This window comes from Ictidomys tridecemlineatus, chromosome 10, assembly GCF_052094955.1.
Source record: "Ictidomys tridecemlineatus isolate mIctTri1 chromosome 10, mIctTri1.hap1, whole genome shotgun sequence".
Classification (NCBI taxonomy): Eukaryota; Metazoa; Chordata; class Mammalia; order Rodentia; family Sciuridae; genus Ictidomys; species Ictidomys tridecemlineatus.
This window is the reverse complement of record NC_135486.1, coordinates 125414108-125427776: the sequence shown is the minus strand read 5'-3', so window position 1 is coordinate 125427776 and position 13669 is coordinate 125414108. Positions and strand designations below refer to the sequence as shown.

At 53.4% G+C, this 13669-nt stretch overlaps 1 protein-coding gene across 1 annotated transcript in view; it reads left to right on the top strand.

Moving 5' to 3' along the window:
- The first annotated feature begins 1570 nt into the window (after nucleotides 1–1570).
- Nucleotides 1571–13669, top strand: part of Sbk1 (SH3 domain binding kinase 1) — a 51322-nt gene continuing 39223 nt past the window's right edge. The window contains exon 1 of the mRNA XM_078024162.1: nucleotides 1571–2394. The gene's annotated coding sequence lies outside the window, so the exon portion shown is untranslated. The remainder of the gene's footprint in view (nucleotides 2395–13669) is intronic.

Here is a 13669-nt window from a genome sequence, read left to right as displayed (position 1 = left end):
GGGCCCCCTTTGAACCTGGCAGGAAGAAATCACCCCCTTTGGGGAGAACAATTCAAAAAAAGGTGCCCCTCTAAGAGGACCAACTATATAAAACGAGCTCCCTAAACAGACCAGTTAGAAAGAGGCACCCCTCTTGGTGAACCCACAGGAAAAGGCACCCTTCAGACTTATGTGTAAGAAAAAAGGTAACTTTGGGGTGGACTATTAGTACAAGGCAAACTTCTACGCTGTCGCCATACCAAAGTACAAGGCCTGGCAAAGCAGAAGGAGGAAGGACATCAGCCCCCGCCTGTCTGCCAGCCTGGGCTGTACAGTGCACAGCCTAAACAACTATACATGGTGGCTCTGATCCCATCTCCCAGAGTTTCTTGGCCAAGGAAGCGCAGCCCTGCTCACCCAGCCAGTAGAATCCAGGTCAAGAAATACAGATGGCTCCTTCCTAGCCTCTGCCTGCTGGTCTCCATACCTGAACTTGGACCCGAGTTTCCATTTCCATTTTCCTCCACCACCCTTCCCCCTCAGAGAGGTAACTCTGGGACAAGAACCTCCTAAATCCCTCTCCCATCACTTCCACCTTCTGTCACTTCCACCATCCACCTCACGTGGCTCCGGGCTTCACCTGCTCTATTCTCTCAGCTGGTGACACCCCACCTCTTGAGCCCCAGGAAACCCCTGCTCCCTCTGCAAGGTGCACCCCCAAAGATCTTCTCGGCTTCCCACATTCTCCCTCAAGTGCCAAAACGCATTCTGGCCTCTGGATTTCAGAGGTCCCTCCTTCTGGAATGTTCTCCCTCCAGATCTCTGCCTGATTCCTTCTCATTCTCCTGCTGGTGGAAACTCCCTTGCTGCAGCAGCGCTTTTCACCGTCTGAATATCAGTTTCCTTTGTTTCCGGGGCTCCCAGGCCACTGTGAATGATCCTGCGCGTCGTGTATTGCAGCCGAGGTGAGCGGGGGCTGAAGCCCGGCCTGGACCCCCGACTGCAGGCTGGGGCACCTGGTCAAGGGCCCCGTCAACCTCCTGCAGTGACTTGCTGACCCGCCAAGGGAACAAGAACACCTGCCCTCTCCCTTTCCGTGTGCCCTGCGCAAAGCAGGTGCTCAGTAAACATTCTTCATGCAAACTCGGTTTTGGCTCTGAGTCCTCCCTAGGCTCTCCAGGCACGGTATCAGCTTCGTCTCTGGTTCCCACCGAAGCTGGTGATGGATCTGGACCCAGGGCTGCCAGAGATGATTTTTAGGGGAATGTGGAGGGATTTGGGGACCCCTGATCATCCCAGGGGTGGCACCCTGAGCCCACCGTCCTGCGCAGCCTCCTGAAGGTGCACACGAAGGATCCAGGTAGCCTGGGATGTCTGACCAAGATCCAGGTGCCCGGGGCTGCGCAAGGACTCGCAGGGGGGAGGCGGTAGTGAGGGTCCCGCTGCGGCACCGGCTCACGGCGGGTGCAGGACTGAGGCCCCGTCCCTGTCGCCCCGCCCGCCCGCCCGCCTGCCTTCGGTGCTGTGGCAGGGAAGGAGTTAACCTCCCGGCTTCGCAGCGTGAATGTGGAGCTATTAATACCCACAGCCCAGCCGGCCGCGGAGCCGCCACTGGAGCGCAGGGAGCAGGAGCGCTGCGCGCCGGGGGAGCCTCGGTCCGGGAGCCGGCCGCAGACTGCGGGGGCCAGAACTTTTCCTGGGGCCCAGCGTGGACCTCGCGCCAGCCTCCCCTGGTCCTCATCCACCTTTCGCTTTGGAGGTCTCAGCCCAATCTCCTGGAGGCCACTGGTGCCACCCACCCCAGCACCGGAGAGCAAACTTTCTTAGGGAAACCATCCCTGCGCCGGCTGCCTGGACAGGGAGGAGCACACAGCTGGACAGACAGATGGACAGAAGGGCAGGTCCTCTGCAGGCCTGTCCTCCCTGTGCTGCCTCCCATAGACAGCTGCAGGGTGGGCGGCTGAGGGGCTGAGGGCTCCAGAGGGGCAGGGAGGGGACCTGTGGCCACCTGCCAGCCACCCCGGAGCCCAGGCAGTGACAAGCTGCTTTCCCAGGCCCAGCACTGTGTCTGGAACCCTGTCAGGGGTCAGGACAAGCGCTCCTGAGGGACAGAGCCACAGGCTCCTCACCCACCGAGGCGACGGGCAACCTGAGCCAGAAGGCGCAGGTGGCGGGCAGGCAGGTGCGGGGCCCCGAGGCCGACAGGCTGCTGACCCTGGAGCATGCTGGCTCGGGGACCCCTGCCCTGGCCAGGGACGATGCTGCCGAGGCTGCCAGCAGCCGCCCCTGCCCTGTCCTGGAGCTGCCTCCGGCCTGGCCCCTGGGCTGCGGAGCCGATGATGTGCCCGCCTTCTGCTTGGTCTGCTTCCACAGGAAGGAGGAAGAGGAGCCGCTCCAGGAGGTCCCCCTGCAGAGGTCAGTGTCTGCCGTGGGCAGCAGGTGGGCGGGGTGGGGGCAGAGCCCAGGGCCTGGAGGGGCTGCCTGCGAGTCCGCCGTCCCCCTCCACCATCCCGCTCAGACTCAGCCCCGTGGTCACCAAAGCCTTCTCCCCATCTCTCCCACCCTAGCCCCAGAGGGACCTCCCTGTCCCTCCCAGGGGGCTGCTCTGCTCGGAGCCTTCCGTGGCTCTCTGGCTCCCACGGGATCAAGTCGAGCCTCGGCTGGGTGTTCCAGGCCTCTGCGACCCTGGAAGACACTGCCCACCTCCTCCCACTCCCTGGGTCCCAGGGAAACCCTGTCCAGGCTTCCCGTCCCGCCTCCCTGCACCAGGCCCGGAGCAGTGCTTCCTCCTCCAGGGAGGCCTCCTGGGAGCCCCAGGTCCACCCTGCCCTGAGAGCCTCCCTCCCTTCCCACAGCCACTGGCACCGACCAGATATTCAGTCTTTGTTGAATTAATAAGTGAAAGTGTGTGTGTGTGTGTGTGTGTGTGTGTGTGTGTGTGTGTGTGTGTAAGACGCGGCGGGCGGCGGCAATGATAGAAGTATGTGCGGCTGCGTGACTGGGTGTTGGGGGTGCGTGTGTGTGGTTGTGAGTGTGTGTGCAGGTTTGTAGGCGCAGGTGTGAGTTCGACGTCCCTAAGTCGGGAGAGGGGCTGTTCGGGGGCGGTGGGGCTCCACAGCCCGAGGACTATAATTATCCCTTTGCCAGCTCTCCCCACCCCCACCTGCAGGGAAGCCCAGCCTCCAGCCGAGTGTGTTCCCCAGGCCATGCCCACGGACTCTGGGCATGGCTGGACAATGTGACAGGGGTCACCTCTGCCCAGGGCGCCCAGCCTCCATCACCGCCTGAGTCAGCACCGGCGTAGGTGGGGAGAAGGGCAGGTGCGGGGACAAGTCGGGTGCATCACCCCCCAGCAGACTGGAGGGCCTGGTGCACTTCCTGCAGCCTGTACCAGTTTCTTCCTCAACTCCCTGTGCGGGGCCTGGGTCCGTGAGTTCCGCTCTGTGGACCTTGGTCTTCTTATCTGTGCAATGGGAAGATCCTCCCTGGCCTGGTTGTTCACTTACTCTGTGACGGTGACTGGGCACCCAGAGCCCTGGGAGACTCAGCAGAGGACCGGAGCTCTTGCCCCAGCCCCCACGGGGTGACAGCCTGTGCGCAGAGACAGAGATAGGCAGATAGGTTGGGCACAGCGCGACAGGCTCCCTGGTGGGAGTGGGCGTACAGAGAAAAGGGGGTCAGCAGGAAAGGCCGGAGCCTCGAGCCCCCTCCAGCTCTGTCTTAAAGTGTGGATCTTGCTGGCCCACGCCTGTGGCCCCAGCCACTGGGGAGGCCGAGGCAGGAGGATGGCAGGTTCCAGGCCGGCCTGGGCTACTTAGCAAGACCCTGAGGAGGCTCAGCCACACAGCACCCCTGCGCCCAATCCCCAGGACCAAAGAAAAGTGCCGATGCTCTCCCAGGGGGTGACTGACCCCTGAGAAGGGACATCCACCTTGGGAACTCCAAGAGCAGCTGCTCAGGGGTTTGAAAAAGAACTTAGGCGGGGATGGTGGTGACAAGGACAGGGTGGGGGCACAGACCTCAAAGGACCTTGACAGCTGAGCAGAGGACTTGATCCAGGGACAGCCGAGCAAGCAATGAGAGGACCTGAGGGCTCACGGGGCGTGTTAGGGGCCCGAGGGAGTCAGCTGTGCATGCAGATGCACCCCCTGAATCCCGGGCGACAGCAGTGTGCAGACAGAAGGGTGCAGCCCGGGCCTCTGAACACCCGGGGAATGAATGAATGGTCTCTGGACCTCCCCGAGTGGATGGCTGTCAGGCCCTGCCCTGCGCCTGGTGCCACGGGTCTTGGAGGGGACAGATGTGGCATGGGAACCCATCCGCCTGGTGAGCCACTGGCATTTGGGAAGCTCCAGAAAGGGACAGGCACAGGCCTAAGGGCCGGGCAGCGGTGAGATCCTGCCCCCTCCTCCCTCTATTTCCCGCCTCCCACTTTGGAGACCCCTGTAGGGGAGGCGCCTCTGCCTCCTGCTCTGGGGGTACGGCTGCCTGTGTTTGCTGGTCTCCCTCCTTAGCTGGCCGATTCTGGCCCTTTAAGGCTTAAAGAGGGGATCCCGCCAGGCCAGGCTGGGCAGAGTCAGTGACCACAGGTGCCAGGTGGTGAAGCTAAAAATACTGACTGATGTGGACGCCCAGGCTGCCAGGCAGAGCCGGCGGAGGGTGGAGGGACGGCTCCGGGACACTTCTCAGCTGCTGGAGGAAGGGCACGGGGCAGTGAGGCTGGTTGAGGTCACCTTGGGGGCTCAGGGGCATCGGTGGCTGCCCCCAAAGACCCCTCCTACCACCTCTCCTAGCCTTTCTCCAGGCCCAGGAGGGCACTAGGATTCACTCCTGAGTGGCAGCTGCCCAGTGAGCAGCCCTGGGCAGGCTGAGCCCGCCACGTCCTGCCTCTGTGTGACCCTGGGGACGTCATTTCTTCCCTCCGGGCCTGAAAGAGTTGGATTTTCTTGGCCAGTCTTAGGGAAGAGAGGCCGCGAGGGGTGCAGATGTCCACTCTCCCCTGGACGGAACGAACTTGCCCTGGGGTCTCGTAGGGACTGGCTGCTGAGGCCACCAAGATGAGGGTGACACAGACTCCTCTCTGGAGGGACTCACAGCCTCGTGGGGACAAAGCACTCACACGAGCATGCGGCATGGTGTGTCATCAGGGAGGTGTGAGCACAGCATCTCGGCTCGGCTGTGGGTCGGTGCAGAGGACACATCTGCATTCAGTGAACACTTGTGAGCGAAAGCGTGACCCGGGTGCTGCTCAGCAGCCACCTACGCGTGGTGTTTTGGTGTAAGGAGAACCAGCCTGGATGTCCACAGGAGCTCCGCGGGAGGGGGGCGGCTCTGCCCCATGCAATCCTTCAGGGACCCAGGATCCTCCCGTCTGGTGACTCTGTTGTCACCCAGCACCTCGGACCTCACTGCTGGATCCTCTGCCTGAAGCTGGCACATGAATAAGAGATTGTGAGGTTCGCGCTGAAGGTTTTTATGAGCCAAATCTGAAACCAGCTGCTTTCACGACCGGCTGCAAGCATTGGCCATAAGGGCTCATTGCAAGGGAAGATGGGAAATGTAGTCCAGTGTGACAGCCTCAGAGGGTCTCTGTGAAAATGAAATCAGACACTGGCGCAGTCCAGGTTAGCGCTCATTCATTCAGTCACTCAACAGAGTTCACTGTATCCTATAGAAACTGGACGGTGGAACTAGACCAGAAACTAGAAACTCGAGGGTGAAAAACACCCTCCCTGCACCCCTGGGGCTTATCTCTAATGAGAGAGCCCAAGTAAAACACAAGTAAACAGACCAATAGGATCGTCAAGTTCCAAACCCTCTGCTGAGGAAATCCACTCTGCGTGGTGGAGACAGGGAAGATAGAGCCTGGGGAGTGGGAGGAGCTAACCCTGGAAAGACCGGGGGAAACGGCACCCAGGCAAAGAGAACTGGGGGTGCAAAGGCCCAGAGGCTGCTAGAGTTTGGTGACTGCCAGGAATAAGAGATCAGTGTGTGGCTAGGACAGGGCAGAGAATAGGGACAATGACATGGGGTGAGTCATGGGGTGAGACGGGAATGGATCAGATCACTTAAGCCTCGTCAAGCCCCAACGGAGGAGAATGGATTTTATCCTAGATGGGATTGGGAAACCTTTGGAAGCTTTTAGTGGGGGAAGTGATATAATCTGATTGACATTTTAAATGATCCCTTGGGCTGCTCCGGGGAGAATCGATAGCTCTGGGCCAGCGTGGACACAAAACACCAGAGGGAGGTCACCGTGGTGATGGGGGGGGTGGCGGGGGGGGGGGTGTAGGCAGGGCCTGGACCCAGGGAGAAGAGGTCTCTTCGGCTATGGCTTGAACGCGGTGAATTAAACCCCCTGAATTCATGGAGGGGTTTAATCCTGAAGTCTTAATATTAAGGGGAAAATTAATCTGATGATGGTGTTTAGAGGTCAAACCACTGGGAAGTCATTAGATTAGGTCATTAGGGCGGAGTGTCTGTGATTGGAGAGAGAGACCACACAGATCCAAGGAGGTACTCACATGCACACCCGCCATGATGTAGTGCAGCCCGAGGGACCCTCATCAGAGCCGATGCAATGCTGTCTGAACTTTGAGCCTCCCAAACTGTGAGCTGAAAACCTTCCTTCTTAATAGCTTGCCTCAAGTCTTTCATTACAGCAAGGAAAAGCTGACGAATTACATCGTCTAAACGTTTAGGAGACAAAGTCTACAGAATGTGCTGATTGGTTAGGTGAAGAAGAGAATCGAGGTGAACTTGGAGCTTGGGGATTGGATACACACGTGGATGACGGGAAGACTCACGGGAGGGAAGAGATTTGGTGACAGAATTCTGCTACATAGACTGAGGGTATGGCTCAATGGTAGAGTGCTTGCCTAGCGTGTGTGGGCCCCAGGTTCCATTCATGCCCAGCACCACAAAGATTTTTAACTTGAGGAGTGTGTTAGTCAGATTTCCCTTGCTGTGACCACCCAGGAAAATAAATCTATAAGGAAGAAAGGTTGAGTTTGGCTCATAGATCCAAAGTTTTCAGTCCATAGTTTGCTTCATTGCTTTTGGGCCTGTGGCAAGACAGAGCATCATGAGGGGAGTATGTGGCGGGGCCATCATCCCTCATGGTGATGGGAAAGCAAAGAAAGAGAGAGGAAGGGGCGTGGTCCAACATCACCTTCAAGGGCACGCCCCCAATAGCCTAACTTCCTCCCGCTTGGCCCTGCCTCTTAAAGGATTCCACCCACCACCTTTGGCTGGTGCCCAAGCCTTCAGCATACGGGCCTTTGGGGGAAATTCCAGATTCAAGAAACATGTGTCAGGTTTGAGTGAAGATGTCCAGTGAGGATTTGATCATGAGAGGCAGGAGCTGAGGAGGAGACTTGGCTGGTGATAGGATATCACACCATATGCATAAAGATGGTTTTGAAAGTCGTGAGATCACACAGGAGAGAGAGAGAGAGAGAGAGAAGGGACAGAAGAGGCTGCAGGACTGAGGAACACCACACTTTTGAGATCATGTGGAAAATAATCTAACAAAACAGCCGAGAAGAGCAACTGGTGAAGTTGGAGGACACCAGGGGCACATGTAGCCAAGGGAGCCAGAGAATGTCTCAAGACTGAGAGAGGGAGCCGTCAATTGGCTTAAAAGATGAACAGTCAAGGAAAACAGGAATAGGTTTAGTGACACAAAATTCAAAAGTGACTTAGATGAGAACATGTCATGAAGGGCTAGAGGTGACCGCAGGTTTGAGTGGTGACTTCTGGTTAAAGACCGTCTAACTTCTGTGTTCTCGAGCCATATGCAAAGAATAGTGAGTGAATTTTTTTAAGGTATGTGTGATAGTCAGCTTTCCATTACTGTAATGACATACCTGAGGTAATCCATTTACAGAGTGAAAAGGTAGCTGGGCTTGGTGGTGCATGCTTCTAATCCCAGCTCCTCAGGAGTGTGAGGCAGGAGGATCTCAAGTTCAAGGCCAGCCGGGGCAGTTCAGTGAGACCCTTTCTCATTATAAAAAAATGAAAAGTGTTGAAGGTATAGCTCAGTGGTCCTGCGCTTGCCTGGAATGCACCAGGCCCTGAATTTGATCCCCAGCATCAAAAAAGAGTGAGAAAGGAATGGGGAGGAAGGGTTTCCTTCTAGGATATACACCCCCAGTGACTTCAAGACCTGTACTGGGCCCCATCTTAAAGGTCTCTCTGGCTCTCCGTGGCACCAGCTGAGGACCAAGGCTTTAAACTCACGGGTCTCAGGACATTCAACCTCCCAACTGCAGCAGTATGTTCATCAGCCTTCAATCGCTTCCATGACAAATCACCACAAAATTAGTTTCCTAAAACCAAAAAAGAAAAAAATAGTTTTAATGTTTTTTGTTTGTTTGTATGTTTGTTTGTTTTGGTACTGGGGATTGAACTCAGGGCCCCTCAACCACTGAGCCACATCCCCAGCCTCACTCAGTCTCACTGAGTTGCTTAGCACCTCACTTTTGCTGAGGCTGGCTTTGAACTCGTGATCCTCCTGCCTCAGCCTCCCAAGCCGCTGCACAAATCTGTTTTCTTACAGTTCTACATACCAGATCAAAAGTACTGAGCTAAAATCAAAGTATCAATAGGATATTGGTAGGAAAACTTTCTTGACTTTCCCAGATTCCAAAAGGCACCTGCGTCCCTCAGTCCTCGACTCCCTGTGGACCCCACGACAAGGTAGCATCTCTTTGGCCCCCTCCCACTGCATCACTCTCCCTGACCACAGCCAGAGAAGGTTTTAATGATGCATGGCATTAGACTGGTGTCCTAGTCCATTTTCTACTGCAATAACAAAATACTGGAAACTGGCTAATTTATAAAGAAGAGAGGTTTATTTGGCGTCATGGTTTTAGAGGCTGGGAAGAGCCTCAGCGTCTGGTGAGAGTCTCATGCTACTTCAGCCCATGATGGACAGCAGAGGGGAAGTGGGCACACGTGAAAGAGGCAAGACTCAGGGCGATTCACTTCTAACAACCTGATCTCATGGTGGTTGTCCATACAGAGCAATAACTCAATGCGGGAGAGAAAGGCGTTCATTTATTGGTGACCCTCACACTTCCTGCTAGGCCCCACCTCCCAGTGGAGGAATTCAGGGTCCAGCACATGAATTTGGGGACACATCACAGCGTAACAATAATCCAGAATATTCTCCGCAGCTCAAAGTCCATCACCTGAACCACATGTGCAAAGTCTCTTTGCCACGTAAGGTCACAGGGTCACAGGTTCTGCAGACTCTGACCTGGACCTCTGGGGGTCTCAGATGCTGCCTCCCAGGGCACTTCAGGGAGGACTGAGGAGGGGGACACCAGCGGCCGCATTTTGGAAACTGGAAGGCAGATGTCCTGTGGGAGCTGATTGAACAGACAGAGGAGGCTGCTCTGTATGGGAACTTGACACGGATCGTGGGCAGCCCAGGGAGCCCGGCAAATCCCCCAGAAGGCACCGGTGTTGACGGAAATGAGAGTAAAGCTGGTGCTAAAAGCAGGCGGATTGGTTTAAGAAGGGCTTTAACACTCACATGTCCTCCAGCAGAGCCACTGGGCGCTCGCTGCCCCTCCCCTGCTCTACAAAGCCTGGAGATTCAGTCCCCAGAGAGGACACACGGGGGGCTGACCCTGGGCCCTCTGGGCAGCAATGAGGGGAGGTCTGTACCACCAGAGGTGTGGCTGTTCCATCCTGAATGTGGGAGCCCCCAGCCTCCTCCATCAACCTGGCCTTCACTTTGGGCCTCCAGAACTGTGGGGCCTGCCCTTGACTTTCTGAGGTGACTCCAAGAGGTGACTCCAAGGCTACATTCCACGGCTTCTCTGTCGAGTGGTCATCCACTTGTCAATTTCAGAGACAGTCATTTCTGAGGTCTCAGGAGAACCTAAGATGGGCCCCTTTCCTCCTCTGAATGTTGAGTGATGAGTATTTGGTTAGAGTTGTTCTCCCTGAGAAGTTTCTATAATACTCCAAATTGCCTTTTGGTTTTTTTTAGCCTGTTTGTATTAGCTCTTTATTTGATTTTTTTTTTTGTGTGTGCTGGGGATGGAACACAAATCCTCACATAGAGCTGTACCTTGGAACTACAGCCCCAGCCTTAGTGCTGTCTTTCATCTTATTGTCTGAGTTAACTAACAACACACAGATACAGTGACCTCAGGGATTTCCCAAGGAAAAAGCCCAGCCCAAACTCCCCATATTGAAACCCGAGTCAACAGGCCACAAATCCGTTTCTCATCAGCTTGCTTTTATAAATTGCATAAATTGTATTTTTTTAAATATTTTTTTTAGTCATACGTGGACACGATATCTTTATTTTGTTTGTTTTTATGTGGTGCTGAGGATGGAACCCGGTGCCTCACAGGTGCAAGGCAAGCACTCTGCCACTGAGCCCCAGCCCCAGCCCACAAAAATTGTATTTTTAAAAATTGAGGCAATGTTGCCAAAAGCTCTGTCCTTGTCCCCAATGCCAATCCAATAATAAGGATGCAGTTTTGAGAAAAAAAGAAAAAGAAGGTTTATTGCTTTGCTAGCAAAGGAGAAACACAGGGGACTCCTGTCCCAAAGGCTGTGATTCTGCCCATCAGCAGGAACAGGGGCTGTGGAAGAGGTGACTCCAAGGCTACATTCCACGGCTTCTCTGTCGAGTGGTCATCCACTTGTCAATTTCAGAGACAGTCATTTCTGAGATCTTCTGGTGCCATCCCCAAGTCTGGATGACTTCATGTCTATGGTGGGTGGGTGTGTTCTCCAGGACGGGCAAATCTGCCGAATTTGGGGGGTGGGGAAGGTGATCCTGTTTCCCCAGAGATTAGGGAGCGGGAGGGAGGAGGAGAAAGAAACAGAGCAGCCAGGGCTGCATCCGGAGCATAAAGTGGACCCTGATACAGGAGGATTTACTTGAAGTGGAATGCAAAGGTCTTAAGTGATTGGTTTCATGAGTTCTGAAGGTGGGCACACCCGTGTCACCCACACCTGGATCCAGGTAGAGAACACGTCCATCTCCCAGAAAGTACATCATGACCTGCTCAGCCCCCCCCCCACAGAGGCGGCCCCCTGCTGTGATCTCTATTGGATTTTGAGACGTCTGAGCGGATAACCAGAGATGCGCCCTTGAGAAATGCCTGTCTTAGAAGAGGCAGAACCAAGAGGAACAGAATTAGGAGGAAATGGACTATGCAAGCGAAAAAAACACTGAAAACCAAAACTTTATTAATATGTTCAGAGATTTAAGAAGAAATGTTGCAACTGTGAAACTAAAACTAGATGCTATGGGGGAGAGGGGAGGGGGCAGGCACCTCCAAGAATGAGCAGAAAAAAAGAAAAATTGGGGCTGGGGTCATGTGCTTAGTGAAAGAAAGAGGAAGAAAGAAAGAGTGGAAATTAAGACTATCATAGCAGAAATGGTGTAAGGGTCCGGCGAACGTCGGAGGAAGAGACCACCAAGAGACCTGCTCATGCAACAGCAAAAGGGGATTTATTGAGGATCCAATCCAGCGCGCTGGAGCTCCAGGCTCACTCAAGAAGGGAGAGCGGCCAAGAGCCCTGAGCAGGGGTTGAGCAGTGCTTAAGTACACTTTTTGGGGAGGGCAGGGGCTTTGCATACATCAGAGCAAATCATCATGAGGCTCGGGAAAACTGAACAACAATTCTTAACCATGATTAGCACATTCATTGGCGGGAACAGGTCGGGCGGGAGTGATAGGTCAGTCCTAAGAAGGGGGGTACATTCAAACTGATGGGTTTGGGCCCTGAATGCCTATGTGCCAAACTGCCCAGGGTCCTAGGTTATTAAATAACTAAATGGTCAGGGGGAATATCTACTGGGCAGTGCCGGGAATTGTCCTAACAGCTACAGGAATTTCAGGTTTTGAGTGTAGCATAGGAACTTAACAATACCTGGTCCTCTACATTTTAACTCAGGCTTTGCAGCTTAGAAACTTTACCCTTTCAATGGTAAAGTGTTAGAGCAGCGATTGGTGACTATAGTCTGTGGGCCAAGCCAAGTCCAGCATGTCTGCTGGGTTTCTTTCTTTCTTTCTTTCTTTCTTTCTTTCTTTCCTTCTTTCTTTCTTTCTTTCTTTCCTTCTTTCTTTCTTTCTTCTTTTTTTTGGTGAGGGGGGGGATTACCAGGGATTGAACTCAAGGCCACTCGACCACTGAGCCCCATCCCCAGCCCTATTTTGTATTTTATTTAGAGACAGGGTCTCCCTGAGTTGCTTAGCACCTCGCTTTGGCTGAGGCTGGCTTTGAACTTGCGATCTCCTGCCTCAGCCTCCTGAGCTGCTGGGATGACAGACATGCTCCTCCGTGCCCGGCTATTGAAACACAGCTACAGGTATCTCTCTAGAGCTTATCCGTATTGTTTGACTGAAACTTTAGGCCCATGAATTAGTAGTTTCCTGTGTTCCTTCCCATCAGCCCTGGCAATTACACAACCAACATCTGGAAATCTGGCCATGCTTGTCTTTCTGTGCTGGTTGACATCACTCAGCATAATGTCCTCAAAATTTCCTTCCTTTTTTAAATATATAAATATATATATTTTAGTTGTAGATGGACACAATACCTTTATTTGCTTTGATTTATTTGTTTTTAATGTGGTGCCAAGGATCAAACCCGGTGCCTCATGCATACTAGGCAAGCACTCTACCACTGAGCCACAACCCCAGCCCCAAATTTCCTTTAAAAAGGCCTGAAGTATTCCATTGTATGTGCACACCACGTTTCCTTATGTATTCATCTGTTGGTAGACATCTGGGCTGGGCCTGGTGGTGCACGCCTGTGATCCCAATGATTTGGGAGACTGAGGTCGGAGGATCACAAGTTCAAAGCCAGCCTCAGCAATTTAGCAAGGCCCTAAGTAACTTAGTGAGACCCTTTCTTGGAGAGGGGGCTGAGGATGTAACTCATGGGTAAAGCACACCTGGGTTAGATCTCTACCTAGTTCCAAAAAAAAAAAAAAAAGACATGTGAGTCACTCCCACATCATAGTGATTGTGAATAGTGTTGCTGTGAACAGAGGACCACTACTATCCTTTTGAGATTTTGATTTCGATTTTTTCAGATCAATGCCCACCAGGGGGATCACCAGATCCTGTGGTAGTTCTACTTTGAGTTTTTGAGGATCCGCCACGCTGGTCTCCACGGTGGCTGTAACACTTTGAATTCCCATCAACAACATGCAAGAGTTCCAATTCCGCAGAGTCATTGCCAACACTTATTTTTTTTAAAAAAAATAATAGCCATTCCAAGAGGTGTGGTGTTGATGCACATTTCCCTGATGATTAGTGACACTGAGCATTTTAAAAAATACCTATTGGTCATTTATATGTCTTCCTCGGAGAAATATCTATTTGCATCTTTAACCTTTTTTTTTTAAAGTACTGGGACCTTAACCCATTTTTTAATTTTTATTTTTTAGTTTTAGGTGGACACAAGATCTTTATTTTCCATTTATGTGGTGCTGAGGATGGAACCCAGTGCCTCATGCATGCTAGGCGAGCGTTCTACCACTGAGCCACAACCCCAGCCCCCCTTAACCCGATTTTAATTGGGTTATTACGTTGCTGTTTTGTTTGTTTGGTACTGGGGACTGACCCAGGGAGACTTTATCCCTGAGCCACATCATCCCCCCCTCTTTTTTTTTTTTTTTTTTTTTTTTTTGAGAAAAAGGAAAAAG